The following is a 15,726-nucleotide window of genomic DNA, read 5'->3' as shown; positions in this document are numbered from 1 at the left end:
ATATTTAAAATAGAATCTATTTTTTGTTCCTTACAGAAGCATGAAATGCCTGTTTTAATTACTAAAGAGGTCTGGTAGGCCAGAATACATTAAAATGAACCTTGGACTTCACACTAGAACATTCCAACTCTGTCCCACAAGTCCATGGTTCATTGCACCAGTGTTACTGGCAGAGCTTTGACAATGGCTATTGAAGTAGTCACATTTCTGCCAGTCCATTTAGCTGGTCCTTCTGCCACTTGCTCTCACCCTTGCCTCTTCCAAGCATGGAGCACTAAGATAACCATTTTTTCTCTCAAGTCAAAACTCATTCTCCAACGTAGAAAATACAGACTCTCTCCTAGACTGAGGGTCTGGAAAATTGCAGAATTTCGGTTTGTCAGTAAGTATCTTTGTAGAAATTTTGATCAAGAGTTGTTATCAGTCACTTTTTAGAATCACAGAGTCATAGAATACTTTGGGTTGGAAGGGATCTTAAAGGCCATCTAGTTCCAAACCTCCTGCTACTCAGGACAGGGATGCTACTCACTCAGGGTCCCATCCAACATGGGCCTTGAATACTTCCAAGGACAAGGCATCCAAAACCTTTTTTTTAGACATGGACACAAATCTTTCTGCCCTAAAATCCCACCACAGTCAGATCAACAGCATTCAGATTTTACCTCTAAAGGAAATGCTAACATGCAGTAACATAGGGTGCCCTCCAGCAAGACAGTGCCATCCATGGAATCAATTTTCCATGCTCCAACCATGTGCTGAGAGAATTCATTCACTTCACTGTAAAACCACCCTGTGAAATTAGGATTGAATGCTCATGTCAAGACTCCCTACACATTCCCAGGCATCTGAAAAATCATAGGTATTCACAAATTCTGGGTCATTGGAGTGACTGTGTTGCTAACACACCATTTGATAGGTTGCTTTTACTGAGCTACATGGCAATTTCCACCATAACTGCACCAGAAAGGCTCCTGCTGTGTCTCTGCTGTGACTATCCACTCTCCTCAGCTGTTAGCCTTGGCCAGTAGTTTGGGCCCATGCCAACCAACATTCTTCCAGACATATGCAGGACATAGGTTGGGGAATAGCACAGGACAGGGACTGTACCAGTGGGGAGCAGATAGGGTTTTATCCTGCTCTGGACAAAAGAGAAAAGAGGACATGCCATAACTCTTGTTTTCAGGACTGGAGACAGGATCCTGGTCCATTTTATTTTAAGCACAAGACCATGCATACGTGGACCGAGCATAAAGCTTGGTACAAATTGTTCCAAGTTTACTCAGAAAGAAAACAGCTATGCAGTCCAACATCAGCACTTCTCCTGTAGTCCAGCACTTTCCTGTAGCCAAAGAAGGCCATGTCATAAAGTACCTAGAAAAGGAGATTTTTATTTTTCTTGAAAGCAGAACAGCAAAACACACCTGACAGCCATTTTTCCCAATCACACATTTCTGTTCATATCAGCTGAGGCTCTGCCTTTTTTAACAAATTGCATTTAAAAAATTAGAACTTCAAGCATTTTTTCACTTGTGACTGTCCATGTTTTATGGTCGCTTCACCTTCTTTGTTCCAGAAGTGTTCTCTACAGTGTTCGGTATGTTCCTCTCTCTCTCTCTCTCTCAGTACACAAAAATTATCCAATACTGGACCTACTCTGGTTATTAACACATCCATATTGACAAAGAGGCTTTTTTCCCAGGCAGTCTCTTCTGGAACCAAAACTGAAGTTTTATCAGCCACTGTCCAGGCCCCTTCATTCCAAAATTTCGTTAACAAAATACTTTCTTGAAAGTGTACTTTCATGTCTCCACATAGAATCATAGAATAGGCAACACTGGAAGGGACCTTGAAAGATATTTTCATCCAATCCCTTGTGGGAAAGGAAGCCTAGTTGAGATTATCTACTGTCTTGTCCAACCATGTCTTGAAAATGTCCAGTGAATTACATGGGATAAGAAGACCATGCTAAATGATCAAAATATTTCCCTCATCCTTAAAAATAATCTGAATTCCATGAAGCAGCCTAGGGGAGGTTTTCCCACAGAAAAGACCTAAAAATCTGTTGTAACACACTGCAGGATCTCCCAAAGAACTGCACGGCAGTTCAAGGCTGTAGTAAGCCAGGCCCCCGTAGCTTGTCTCTGGAACTGTTTTTTCCACCACAGCAGCCCAGAACCATGGAAACACAAAATTACCACCTTCCCTTTGTTGTCTTTTAGCAGCAGCATAGATTCTGCCTAAATATCTGCTTACACACAAACCTCCAGAAAAAGAACAGCAGCAAAATATTTATGACTCGCTGGTATAAAGTTAATTAGTCATTTGTCTGCCATTCTCTAACTCCCTGTTTTAACACAATTTAACACAATTTCTTTGGGTGATGATTTAGGACAATATTAGCTGGAGAGGCCATAAGCCTTTTGTGAATTATCTGGTGCAAGCACTTAGCTAATATGCTTTACCTCTAACTCAGTTATGTCTCTATAGTAATTGCTGTTTACACAGTATGTTTGCTAACTCAGGATAATATTCTTTTCATGTGATTCTTTAAAATTAAGCTAATATGACACCAAGATTATTAATTTTCATTGAAATGCTATGAAAAGCCTATTAAAGCGCTGGACATCAGCCTAATAGCAATATATATTCCTTTGCTCTCTCAGGATCTGAAGTGGACAAAATGGCCATTGATAATAGATGTTCTATTCAGATGAATAACTGAATGCGGCAGAGTTTTAAATACAAGAGAAATCTGAAGTGATACAAGTGTTTATTCATTACCATAAGGGCTGGATTTCTATCCAAGTGGCACTACTAAAAGGAAAACAGAAATCATGATAGACTGCCTCCAGCAACGCAATATCCACCTGGATCTGACCTCTGTGGACAAGGAGCTGCACCATCTGACTGCTGCTGAGGTCTGAGGTTCTGAGTCTCATTTAAAATAAAATATTATCTACTACACAGAGGTTCAGTTGTGGCCTGACCCTACTACTCAAGACCCTCTACCAGCACAGAGCTGGAATAACCCTTGTACAGAGGCCAAGACTGCAAAGGTATAAATAGCTTGGACCTTTATCTGCTGTTAGCTGGTTCAAGTTCAATGAATGAAGTTAATGGTAAATGGATTTATATCTGAGGATGACCTGGCCCTGAGAATTTTAGAAAGTCACACACATTCTATCCAGACACAATGAATTATCTGGTTTCCTCAGACATTTTGTTTGGTATGGATAGCCACTGTTGTGTTCACTCTGCCTTTAGATCGAAAGTTGTTCAGGCAAGGACACAAGGACTTTGCCATCAGTTCAGGCCCATTGAGAGGAAATAAAACAGCTGATATTGCTAAAGAACAAAATAAAACCGCAAGGGACAGGGCCCAAGTGACTGTATTGTGAGTCTGGACACTGCCTCAAGGGAGAGTTCCAGGGATGGGACAAAGGAAGACCCAGGGTGTCACTGGTGTCACTTTCCTCAATTTTTTAGTGCCTCAACCACTCCTGAAAGCAGAATGAGAGGAGGCCCCCGAAGCTGTTGTTTTCAACAACCCACATATTTTAACCTCATGAAATAATTTTATATTTCAAGAAAACTGTTTATTTTGATCTTTGAAACAAGAGATTAGTCAACAGGATTTACTCTAGGTAAGTTTACTTCATCAGATATTGCTACCTTTATTTCCAACCTTCACAAACAAGCAAGCAATAGTTTAATTTATGCACATAGATATAGGTTTTTTATCCTTAAAATCTTACCTAGAATTTCTGAAAGGATTGCCTACAGTCATGAAAGCTTGAAAAACAGCCTTTTTTGCATAGATATGTAGTATAAGAGTAAAAACTAAGTGCCTCAGTAAAAAACATGGATCATTTTTATAGATTTTGAAAATGGAAAAACCTCAAAAATTGTCTGCATAGGGCTTCTTATATGTAATATATACAATAAAAATATTTGGTTTGTTATTACTATTTATTATTACATACTCATTACTTATATTCATACCAAATATTTTTCCAAGTCATCCACTTTCTTTAATGTGCTTTATCAAAACATCTATGCATACACTTAGTCAGCTAGTCCCTTTTTAAAAATAATTTATTTTTAATTGTGTTAATTTATTTTTTAAATAGATTACAGTTATAGTGGAGTCTGAAAGATGTGGCTTAACTGGGGCTGTGGGACAGCTAAAGCAATAGATTCAATAAGGGTAAACTGGTGAGACACCTACAAACATTCCCTCAGGGATCTCCAGGTACAGACCTGGTGCATGTAGAAGAAAAAGATCAGTTCATTTCATTTCATGACCTCTTTCCAGCTTCATTCTGTTTCCATAGGTGCATAGTTAAATAGAAAAGGAATGTTGTGTGACTTAATTGAAGGAAATTATCAGGTATTTGTCTCTAACCTCAGCAAGAATAGAATGAGTATAGAGCTCCTGGTGTGCACCTTTCCTGCAAACATCCAAACTCTCTACAGATTTTCCTTCTCAAGGTCTTTTCAGATAAGTAGATTTTCAGATTGTTTCTTTCCTCTTCTGACTTAGGCAAAAGAGCATTCTCAGGTACTCAGAGGCTTCAACCACAGCACAGAGAATTCCTATTTATTTATTTATTACCCTTATAAGCACAGATACATAATCTCAGCTCCCTTATCTTAACATCTTGCTTAACTCCTTTTTCTTATTTTAGGGGCTCTAATCCACAATCTGAGAAATTATTAGTCCATCCAGGAACCACTTTCTAAGAAGCTGCACTTTGGAGTTCTGTCTGGTGTTGGAGCCTCCCTCTGGCTCTGCCCTTTAGAGTCCCAACATCAGCTCTATGTGCTTTGGACACACATACATTTCTACACTATTGGATTTTCTTTCTCAAGAGAGTCACAACAAAAGAAAGCCTGTTTTCAGACAGAGACTTCTCAAACTTTAGGGAAAACTATAAAAATTGACTTCTTAATTTCTAGGAATCCAAAGCAGAGGTTAGAATAAAGCATAGTTTTTCAAATTTGCATTTAAAAAAGGAGAAAAAATCACAACAAATAATTCCCTTGTCACTTTAGATGCTAGTTAAAATGCAGAGTGTGCAGTTCCAAAGTGTTGGCATTATTTGTATTTTTTTCCTGTATAAATTCCCCTTAGGCAATTCATTACAAGGTTTGGCATTCACTTTTTAAAATGCTGTGCAAGTTTATGCTGCCATTATACTAAATGTTGCTATGCAGCTTAAAAAGCATACCTTGAAAGCATGAGAAGTTCTGTCCTACCAGATGCAAACTAGCAGAAAATGCTACATCATCTCCCTAAATATCAGTTATGCACTAGGCTGCCCTTGGAGACTGCAGCTGACACGGGCTGTGTGATCCTCAAGGCTTCCACCTCATGGGCTATTCCTTCAGCCAGAAAACCATTTGTAAAATGTTTGGGGGAAAGAGTCTGTCCTTACCTCTTGTGGCAGCTGTATGTTTTTAATCTGAATTTCAGTTCTGGAGGGTCTTGTGCTTGCTGATAGGTGCCTGGCAGTTGCTGAGGAAGATGACTGGACCCAGATGCAAGGGAGTGACAAAGTCAAAGGAGCTTCGGTAAGCTTAGGTACATCTCTAACCCCTCCAGAGTGAGAAACTCTGTTTAAGCTTAGGGGAGGATACAAGCCACAGAGAAAATTTTCTGATCAGGTTGGGAAGTGTGCAGTGATTTTAGAGTACAAAACCCACAAAATTAAGTAGGAGTTGAGAAGTCTTTCTGTTTCTTTAGCATCAGTTTGGTCATAGACACCTACTCTGTGTTCAGAAATCAGTCCAGCTCTCTGCAGTTTAGTCTCAAAGCATGCCTTTGCTTTGAAGTCAAACCCTGAGGGGAAGGGGGGTAAAAATCTGCAGAAGGAGGAGGTCATCTCCCTCCTTTTTCAGTAGCTCAGCAGTAAGGGAACTTGCCAAGATAAGGAGCGTGGTTATTATCCCAGTCTCTCTTCAAGGATTTGAAATTTTCACCTTCTAGGCAACTGTTCTTATCGCTGGGATAAACCTTACCTGCAGAATTTGCCAAAACCCTCTAGCAGATTGTTTCACTTTGATGATTCTATAAATGCACATTAAAGAGAGAAACTGTGTGACATAAATTACACATTTGCTACATCAGTAAATAAAACTTCTCTTCCCTGCACCCCCACCCCCAGGTGACACTTCTCCACAAGGCAATAGCCTTGTTCATGCTTCTCTAGCTCATCAAATATCAAACTGCTCTACTAAAGTAAAATAGTTTTTATAGACTGGATAGGAAAAAATCCCCCTTTGGTGCACAAGGTTGTGGTTCAGGTTGCTGGTGATACTGCTTCCTATTCTCTGAGGCCAGAAAATATCAAAATCACATATTCTCATTACTAAGCACTGTGAGGAAATTCCACAACCACCTCCTCTTGCAGCTGCAAGCCTCACTCAGTCTCCCAGTATGCATCCAAATCCTTAGGAGTGAAATGGATTTCATAGGTACATTCCCCCAGCATGTGGTAAGCTCAGACATTTTCCTCTTCACAGGGCTGGCTCTGGTGAGGCACCATATCCTCTCGTGCAGCTTCCACTGAATTAAAAGTCTGATGAAAGCAGCAGAGTAGTGCTTACCAAGTTGCAGCATAATTCCTCTTGCAGATGTAAGTTCTGCCAGGATCCCTTCTGCATTTTGGTCTTACCAATGAAATCTGCAATCTGTTCCAAAAACATCCCAGGTTTTACCAAACCTAAGCAGTGGTCTGTGTCTGGTATCTAATGTACCTGGTTCATTCGCTTTCCTCTTATCAGGGTGCTGCTCTGAACGCTTTCAAGACCATAAATTTCATAGAGTATACAGATGATTGCATAAAACCATCTGGACTTGCCAGGTGGTATAGTATGTATTAATCAGCTATAGAGAGCAGTTCCTTTATGACCATTGCCACTTATCAGCAAACTTCAGATTCATCATATTTTATCAAATAAAATTTCTGTAATTATGTTCCTTATTCCTAATGCTTAGTCTGAAAGGTCTGCAGGCATATTCACAAGAAACAACATGAAACACCAGGATTAAAATTGTGAAATTGAAATTCATCTCCTTATGATTTTGTTGAGTCTCTAACACAAAACTTACATTATTTTTTTCACCTATATCTTATCTGCTGTCTACTATGAACAGCACTCCTTGATCAGATGTTTAATGGTCTATTTTTTCTTTCCTCTGGAAGGTAAGCAGTCCCATGAATGCTTTGCTTTCAGATCACAGAGCACTTTAAACCAAAGAAAACTCTACTTCTCAGCTGAGCTTGAGCAGCTGGCAGACAGAAGAGATGGAGACAGCAGCAGTTTTCCTGGAGGGCAACGTCAATAAAAAACAGAGCAGGATATTGTTTCCCAATAAACAAGCCCACAAAGAAAGATGAGTTAAGTTCCCATTTCAGCCTCCCTCATACCTTCTTCTGTTTCAGCTACTGCTTTGACCAGCAAAAGTCAAGAGCATGGGCACTACTGGTAGATAAATCTACTGGGAATGATGCAAATCCAAAACAGGACATTAATAAGGGAAATCATGGAGCTACAAATCTACTTGTACACTGGAGTGCTGCTACCACTCAGGCAAAAAGGTAAAACTTCTTGATTAGATAGATCTCTTGATTGCTGTTCTTGATTAGATAGCTGGGGGGAGAGGGGGGAGGAAACAGCAAACTTTTTTCCTAAACTGAGGGCTATCTGAGCTCTCCTTTTACCAGTGTTTATGAACAGCTGTTACCAAACTATATCCCAGCCAGCCCCAATGCCTTACCTAATGCAAGGCAGTCATTTATTAAATTGGGGGGTATTTTCCTATAGACCACAATGTCTTTCTACCTTTTCTCTCAAAGAGCAAAATCTCGGAACCAGAAAGGCAAGGCACCACCTTCTCAGCTCCCAGTACAGTTTGATCAAGGATTGCACACACCCAGCTTCTGCCTGTTTTGTTCCTGTCAGTATTCTGAGGTACATGCACCAAAACCAGACAAACAGATGCCTGCAGAAAAGGTTATGCATGCCAAGATAGTATGGCTAGGAGCATGAAAGCTGATGTTCCTTGGTGGCCAGCTTCACACAGGCTTCAATTACTACTGATGATCTGCATGCACTGTTTGCTTCAGCAGGGATCTGCTTACAAATTAATGGTGTTCAGGTTGCTTTAGGAGGCAACCTAGAGTAAGGATATGGCACACTGAGAACCCAGACCTCAAATTGTTCTCCACAAGATCACCCTTGAAGGTATGTGCTATCCCTTAAAAATCCTTTAGAAACTTCCCTGCGTTTCCTTGCCCTGAAAGTGGGTTTTCTCCCAGAAAGGAATATGGAACAATTATTCCTTTGAGAACTGGTTCTGTTGAAGAAATCTACAATTCTGACAGTTTGAGCTGTATGTAACAGGCTGGAAATATGAGAAATGGGAACTTAAGATGACTTTGACCATTAGAACCCACTGGCTTCCAAGGCAACATGCAACTGAGAATAAAACTTCTGCTTTGGGTGAGTGTACCTATTCTCTTGTGTGTGCCATGTACACTTTGATAGCCTTGAAGAAGACTGAACTTCTTTCATCCAATTTCACATCTAACTGAAACACCATCAGTCCAGAGGCACAGCGAGAACTGAAATGTTTCTGAACTCCTCTCCTGCTGAGAACAGAAAAGGTTTGATGAAGGTCTTCACAAATTCCAAAAGGCAAGACAGTCTGCTTGAAAAGAAGCATTTGCTTGAGATATTGGTTTTGTTTTGAGTTTGTTGGTTTTTTGGATTTTCTTTTTCTGCAGCAGATTAGGAAAAGACAACTTTTTCCAGAAGGAAAGTTTTGTCAACAGGAACAATATATTTTATTAAGCCAAATGTTATAGCTAGAAAAAAAAGCCAAGCACATTTCAGGAGTGCAAAGAACTGAAGAAAGTTTATGTACCTTAAAGCTTGCCATCTGCTCTAATACAAGATATTTCATCTCCCTATAATCCTTCTCTTGTTTATAACCTTGGAGCATCATAAGCATGCAAAAATTTATATTTATTTGATATGAAAAATCTATGTGTAATAGAATAGCCAGCAGGCCGCTGGGAAATAAGCTGAATTGATTTATAGAGAAAAAGTTAATGCTTTTTTTATTATTATTTACAGAAATAACTTGGGCCCAGGATCTAGCTATTTACTTGGTTGGTTGATATTTTGCAGTGAAATGCTTGCTCTTTCTATGATATTAGAGTCAAATCTACTCAAGGTTGGAGTTATCACCCCTGCCACAAAAGTTGCATTCTCACAAATAGATGATTTTCTAAAATCAACATTTTTCTGACCAAAAGGAATCTCTCTCAAAAAAATTTAATCCAACTCTTTGTCTGTCTGTGGAGGCAGACGAAAATTATTAATAATACAAAAAATAAGAGAAACCTGGGAAAAAATAATGCTAGAAACAAAACATTGTGACGTACATAATAGTTTCTGTCAGCCTGGACTAGGGAGTGGGAAGAAAGATTTAATAAAAAGTAGAAAAACAGTTCTCATTAGTGAGTAGGCAATTTCCAGAATGAAGGGCTCTTGAAAATAGCTGTGAAGGGTTGATCCTGGCTGGACACCATGTGCCCACCAACAATACTCTGTCCCTCCTCAGCACAGTGGGGGAAAAAATATAACCAAATTCTCGAGGATGGAGATAAGGACAGGGAGAGGGACAATTGCTCACTCACCAAATACCATCATGGGCAAAACAGACTCAACCTTAACTCAATTTATTGCCAATAAAATCAGAGTAAGGTAACGAAAAATAACAAGTAAATCTTAAAAAGTCTTTCCTAAAACCTCCTCCCATGCAGCAGCTCAGAAGCACAGGGAGTGGGGGCTGTGGTCAGGCCATCACACACTGTCTCTGCTGCTCCTCCCTCCTCAGGAGAGGATTCCTCCCACTCTTCCCCTGCTCCAGCCTCAGCTCTCTCCCACAGGAGATAATCCTCAACAAACTGCTCCAATGTGAGTCTCACAAGCTTCCCAAGGGCTCACAGCCTCCTTTAAGTTTCCACTTGCTCCAGGGGCTGCAGGTGGATCCCTGCTCCACCCTGTACCTCCGTAGGCTGCCGGGGAATCTCAGCTCTGGTGCCTGGAGCACCTCCTGGCCCTCCTTCTGCACTGACTCTGAGGTCTGCAGGGCTGTTCCTGTGATATATTCTCATTCTTCTCCTCTGACTGCTGTTGCCCAGAAGTTTTTCCTCCTTCTTGCATCTGTTACCTCAGAGGTGCTTCCACCATTGGCGCTGGGCTCAGCCTTGGCCTCTGGTGGATCTGTCCTGGATCTGGCTGGCATCAGACAAGAGGGAAGCTTCCAGCAGTTCCTCACAGAAGACACTACTGCAGTCCCACACTACCAAAACCCAATATAATGCCTGGCTTGAATTAAAAGGGGAAAAGGGGGATTTAAATCAGATCATGATGATAGAGTTCTCTCATAAAGGATGTAATTGCATAAGGCTGTTTTAAAATGATGAGAAGCATAAGATTGGTGTTATTTTTAAAATAGAGGAAAAAACCACACCAAACAGAAAAAGTGGGGTTTAGCCCTTCAACAGACATCTTAAAGAGACTCCAAGTTAACTCTTAGAATCCCCTTTTCTCCATGGCTCCAAAGTACAATTTCACTTTTTTTCAAGAATCAAGAATATAAAAACTGCACTGTCACACATTGTTTAGATACCTGTAAGGACTCTTCCCATCTGCTGCCAAGATTTCCCTGATGAGTCGTCTTCATAAATCAGCCTCATTTTTAATTTAATTTTTCACCTCTCTGATGGTGACAATAAGCTGCATCTACTTTTACAGCTGCTGCCAGGTGCCACAGAGGTACAACTCTGCCTCTGACTGGGTGGGGAGTCCTTTAGGGGTCAGCTGATGTGACTAAGCTTTCAGGTCCAGGCAATCTGCTTTGAAATTCCTGTCATTAAAATGAGAATAAGGAAAAAAAGGAGGGGAGGGGAGGCTGCAGAAGTAGAAGGGATGTGACCATGACACAAAATTTCCTGACAATGATAAAGGGAGGGATTAGAAGTGTCAGCCTCAGCTAAGGGGAAAGGAGGTGCTCAGGCACCCCAAAGGCTGCAGCCATGCTGAAAACATGACTTTTTCCAGGTATCACTTCTTTTCTTTAACTTTGAGTACTGAGATGTTTTAAGCAGCATGATTCCCTATGGTCAGAGGGATAAAAAAAAATTAACTTCTTACCTTTGACTTTGAACTAGGACAATTTTCCTGAATTATCAAAGTCACTATGAAGCTTCCCCATTTATTCTGTCTCTCTCTGTAACTAACTCTAGACCCTAAGTCTCTAGGGTGAGGTTCACACAGATAAAATTCTTTTATTTAATTTCATTTAGCAATAACAAAAGCCTGGTTTTATCCCAATATTTGCCCTTGGCAGACATCAAGCCCAGTACACTTAGCCTTGATTCCAGGGCCAATTTCAGGAAGGGAAGCTGCAGCTGGCTGTTTCCACATGCCCCATGCTGCTGCTGTGTAGAGTGCAAGGTGGCAGCTATGCAGAAATGTGTGGGTCAGGTAGTGTCACTTGTCCATGTCTTGTCTGTCCACTTGACCCCTTTTTCCCTTGCAGTGACAATTTCCTCTCCAGCAGGTCAGTCGTGGGGAGTTTTGAATGCCAGCAGGGGCTCTGTGGAATACTGCACATTTTGATACATCCATGCAGTGCACGGAGCCTCTTCTCATCTGAAGTGAGACTGATTCCCTTATACATTTCACAAGAAATTCTCCTAATTACTGCAATTCTTTTGGTCTGTTTTTTCTACTGGGTTTTTTGGGGGGTTTTGTTTTTCAAGTCAGTTATCTGTATTTTGGGTATTGATTGGAAAACATTCCAGAAGTTTTTTAGAGGGCACATAGTTGCCCTACCTCCCCCTGCTTTTATTGCTGCCTGAAATGTAAATGGCAAGAAACACGAGCCTGTCATATGGAACAAGAGCCTATGTCTGCTCTTGACTCCTTATTATCTGGCATCCCACAGGCTGGAAGCCTTTTCTGGTATTCCAGTCTATTGTAGAGGATGCATCTTCATTATTATTTTGACTTTTTATCTGCACTTTCCCCTAAAATCTCAAACTGACAAGTTCTTTCTGAATATAAAAATATGCATATGCTTATTTTAACACAAAGTCTTCTTTAACTATTTCGTTTCTCTTTTCCTATTTTTTATTTCATAGGATTCATCCTACCTCACATTAGCTGGCAAGATACTTCTGTAAATTGTCTTTGCAGGTAAGAGAAGGAGATGACAGTTTTTTCCATGCAAGCACAGACTCCTGTTCAGCCCTCACTTATTCTGTATGGATTACAGGGAGAGCTGAGACAGCCAGCTCAGTCTACATGTCTCAATCTCAGACTGCTAATGTTAAATGCATCTCACTCTCTTCCTAGTAAAACTAATCTCAAAAACTGAAAAATCAACACTTTACTATTTTTTTATGATAAATTTTATCTCCACTGCTTTTTGGTTGGTTTGTTTGTTTTTTATTTTCTTTAGTGCAAGTCTAGGGATGCATATGGATAAGGATTCAATTTGGATGAGTTCTTTGCCTAAGCAGGAGCTTAGGTACTGTTCCAACAGAGCCACAAGTGCTTGTATAGCTGCAATAGGCTGAATATTGTCTCTTTAGCTGATGCTGATAGAGATCAAGAGCACCACAGTCTGATTGATTGTTTTTAAAACCAGGCTGCAACCAAAAAAGTAAAGCAGAATAGTCTTCTCTCAGTGTTCCTATTAACAACACCTAATTCTAACCATCTTCAAAATAATCATCAAGGTTGAAACAACAGTTTAAGTTCCTTCTACACTTGACAGAGAGATACAGGTATCTCCATAGAGCATCTTTCCAGCACTAGTCTTAGGAAAACATAACATGGCCCTCATACACATTTGCTTTTCCACCTTAACTGCAGAAGGAGGCATGACAGCTTCTTCAGACAAACTATCCAATTTTTAAGTAGCTAAAGTTAGATAATACAAATTTTAGTTTATTTAACTAGCAGGCATATTCCATCAGTTATGCTTTCATTAAAAAGTATTTACTTAATTCCCTTAGTGCAGCATCTCATAATCCATGTAGCTATTTTGGACAGACATTTGAGCAGCAACAAAAGGAGAGTTCAGGCATCAAACGTGACTGAATGGATTCTGTGGCAAATAAACTCATAAAATGCCTTTCTACAATAAGCAACCTGAGACAGTGACACAGTCCTAGGGTGTTCAGCATCACAGCAATGTCTCACTTATATTCAGTGAATAAAATTGGGATATTTTCATATCAATACATTCAGCTTTAAAGTGAGAGTACATAAAAGAGCTGATGGTTGAAGCGTGTTGCTCAACAATAATTTACCTCACACACAATTATTGCAGCGTGGAATACTGCACAAAAATACCTAAGAAGTTGCTGCAGTTTCAAGAGACTGGAGAGAAGTCTGCTCTTTTTGGGGAAATTGCGACATCTGCTGGTTTTTAACAACAAACCCAGAAATGCTTCATCATTACCGGTTTCAGAAGAGGCACACTGTGTGAGGGCACAGATGTGACTTTGGAGATACAAACGGTGGTGACAGCGCTGCAAGGCATCAAGGCAGGAGTTGAGGTTCTGGAAACAGAGTAAAATCATCAAGGGTTAAAAAAAATTTGAAGATCGGCTTCACAAAAATGTTTCACAAAACATCACAGATCATTGGAATCTGACAGAATTACTCTCAAGACTTCAGAAGTCAATATTCAGAAAGAAAGTTTAAGTTCAATTTTCTGTCTTTCCTGTTGCTGTCCTACAATTGCACACATAAACATAATTTAACACTGCATTCAAAATATAAACTCTTCAGTTCTGCAGTAAGAAGAAAAACCTTGCAGGGAGAAGTAATATAAACCAACCCATTGTTAACAACTTTTGCTAGTAGATATTTACCAATTAGAAAAACAATATCACAATGCACTAGGAGTACTGGCCTGTTCTCAGGTGCCTGTTTTTAAATAAATGGTAAAAACCAGAACAATTGTGAATACCATCTTTAAAGATATGTTACTTTTCACAAGCAAAGGACTATGAGTATGACAGGCTCTGAATTGTTCTGCAGAACTGTATTCACAGCTAACACTTGCACATCTCCCAGCAACTGCTGCTTTATTTCAAACGTGTGTGGAGAGATCTATTCATAAACTGTGTGCACAACCATAATCATACACCACTTTTGAACATTTACAGTGAGAGATGGCTCATTAAGAGAAGAGGAAGTTGTATTTTTAAGTATGGAAATTAACACTGGAAATAAAAGTTTACCCTTCCCCTTGAAGACCAAAAATCTGGACCCATTCTTCTAAGCTTAGAATTAAACTTAAATAGCGTTCAGTGCTTTGTAAGTTGACCTCCAATTTGCTTTGTTATTGAAGTATAATATATCCAACATGGCAAAGAGGAGTCAGGTACAGTCGTGGTTGGAAGAAAATAGATTATTTTCTTATCCATTCAGGGTATAATGAATAAAAGAAGTACGTTTGTCACTCTAGGCAATGTGCCTAGAGCTTGGGTCCTTAAGGAACAGAGGGCTTTTGCAAAATCTGCTACTGTTTAACAGACCTCAGCAGCACTGATTTCTAAACCAGGAAATTAACAGAAGGCTGAAAAGAATGAAATGTCTCCAATTGTATCCTTCAAGCACACCAATAAATTTGTCAGCATATTCTTGACATAGACAAGATAAAACATAAAGTTGACAGTGACAGAGTGCCGCCACCTGAGACACCAAATTTTTCTGCCTTCTTGTCAGCAGCTTGTTTTAAAAAATCCCTACAACAGGATGGGAAAATGAGAAAGACTAGAGAAAAAAATCTTTTCAAAATGTCAGTACCCAGAATTACGCCCAGATGCTCAATAGAAAACCAGTCACTGAAAATGTGGAATTGGCATCATTGTATTTTGATGCACAGCAGAGAAACACTTCCAAGGAAGAACTGGAAAAGGACCAGCATCTGCTACCTGCTAATTAACACTTTAAACACAGCATTGCAGGTGGCTGAAACAGAGCAATGCAAACCTGGAACATACAGCATGCTGAGCCCCGCTCCGCTGGGAGGGATCTTGCTCCCTCCCTTCTCACTGCAGAATCCATTCCAGAGCTGCCTGCAGTCTTTTGCATTTGTCTGCTTCTTCACTGCCTTGACAGCCAGTATTATAGTTATTTAGATGTTGTGTAACTGTATTACTTAATGTTTGCACAGTGCTTTGAATATGTGAATTGCTATCCAGCTATTCAGTGTTATTATTTCCATTAGGATGAACCATAAAAGCATACTGAAAAAGACAGTGCTTAAGTTGAATAACCTCCTTTAAAAAGGAATAGCAAATCCATCAGGTCTTGTCAAGATGTTCCACTACCTAAATATTTGAAAATTGTACCTGCATTTGCATTACACATACACATACTTGGACATGCATATGATTTTATTTCAAAGATCAGTGGCTTAACTAGTACTTTCGTTTATTACTATCAAAGAGAACATATAAAACCCTACACAGTGAATATAATAAAGATTCGGTTAAGTTAAAATTTAATAACATGTCTTAATGATAGTATTAAGAAAACTAACCTTGGAAATGAAATTAATGACATTCTTTGATGTTGCTCTGTCTCAACTTTGTACCTTGTACAGGTCAGACTAATTTTATC

General features: G+C 39.7%; 1 long non-coding RNA gene across 1 annotated transcript in view; it reads right to left on the bottom strand.

The window, feature by feature from the left end:
- The window catches only part of LOC134415151 (uncharacterized), a 121,644-nt gene that overhangs the window by 91,771 nt on the left and 14,147 nt on the right, over window positions 1-15,726 (bottom strand). The window contains exon 4 of the long non-coding RNA XR_010026946.1: window positions 13,553-13,652. This is a non-coding gene — a long non-coding RNA (uncharacterized LOC134415151). The remainder of the gene's footprint in view (window positions 1-13,552; window positions 13,653-15,726) is intronic.

The sequence above is a fragment of the Melospiza melodia genome, chromosome 2, assembly GCF_035770615.1.
Source record: "Melospiza melodia melodia isolate bMelMel2 chromosome 2, bMelMel2.pri, whole genome shotgun sequence".
NCBI lineage: Eukaryota > Metazoa > Chordata > Aves > Passeriformes > Passerellidae > Melospiza > Melospiza melodia.
Note: the sequence above shows the minus strand (reverse complement) of the source record. Positions and strands in the feature narration are given on the sequence as shown.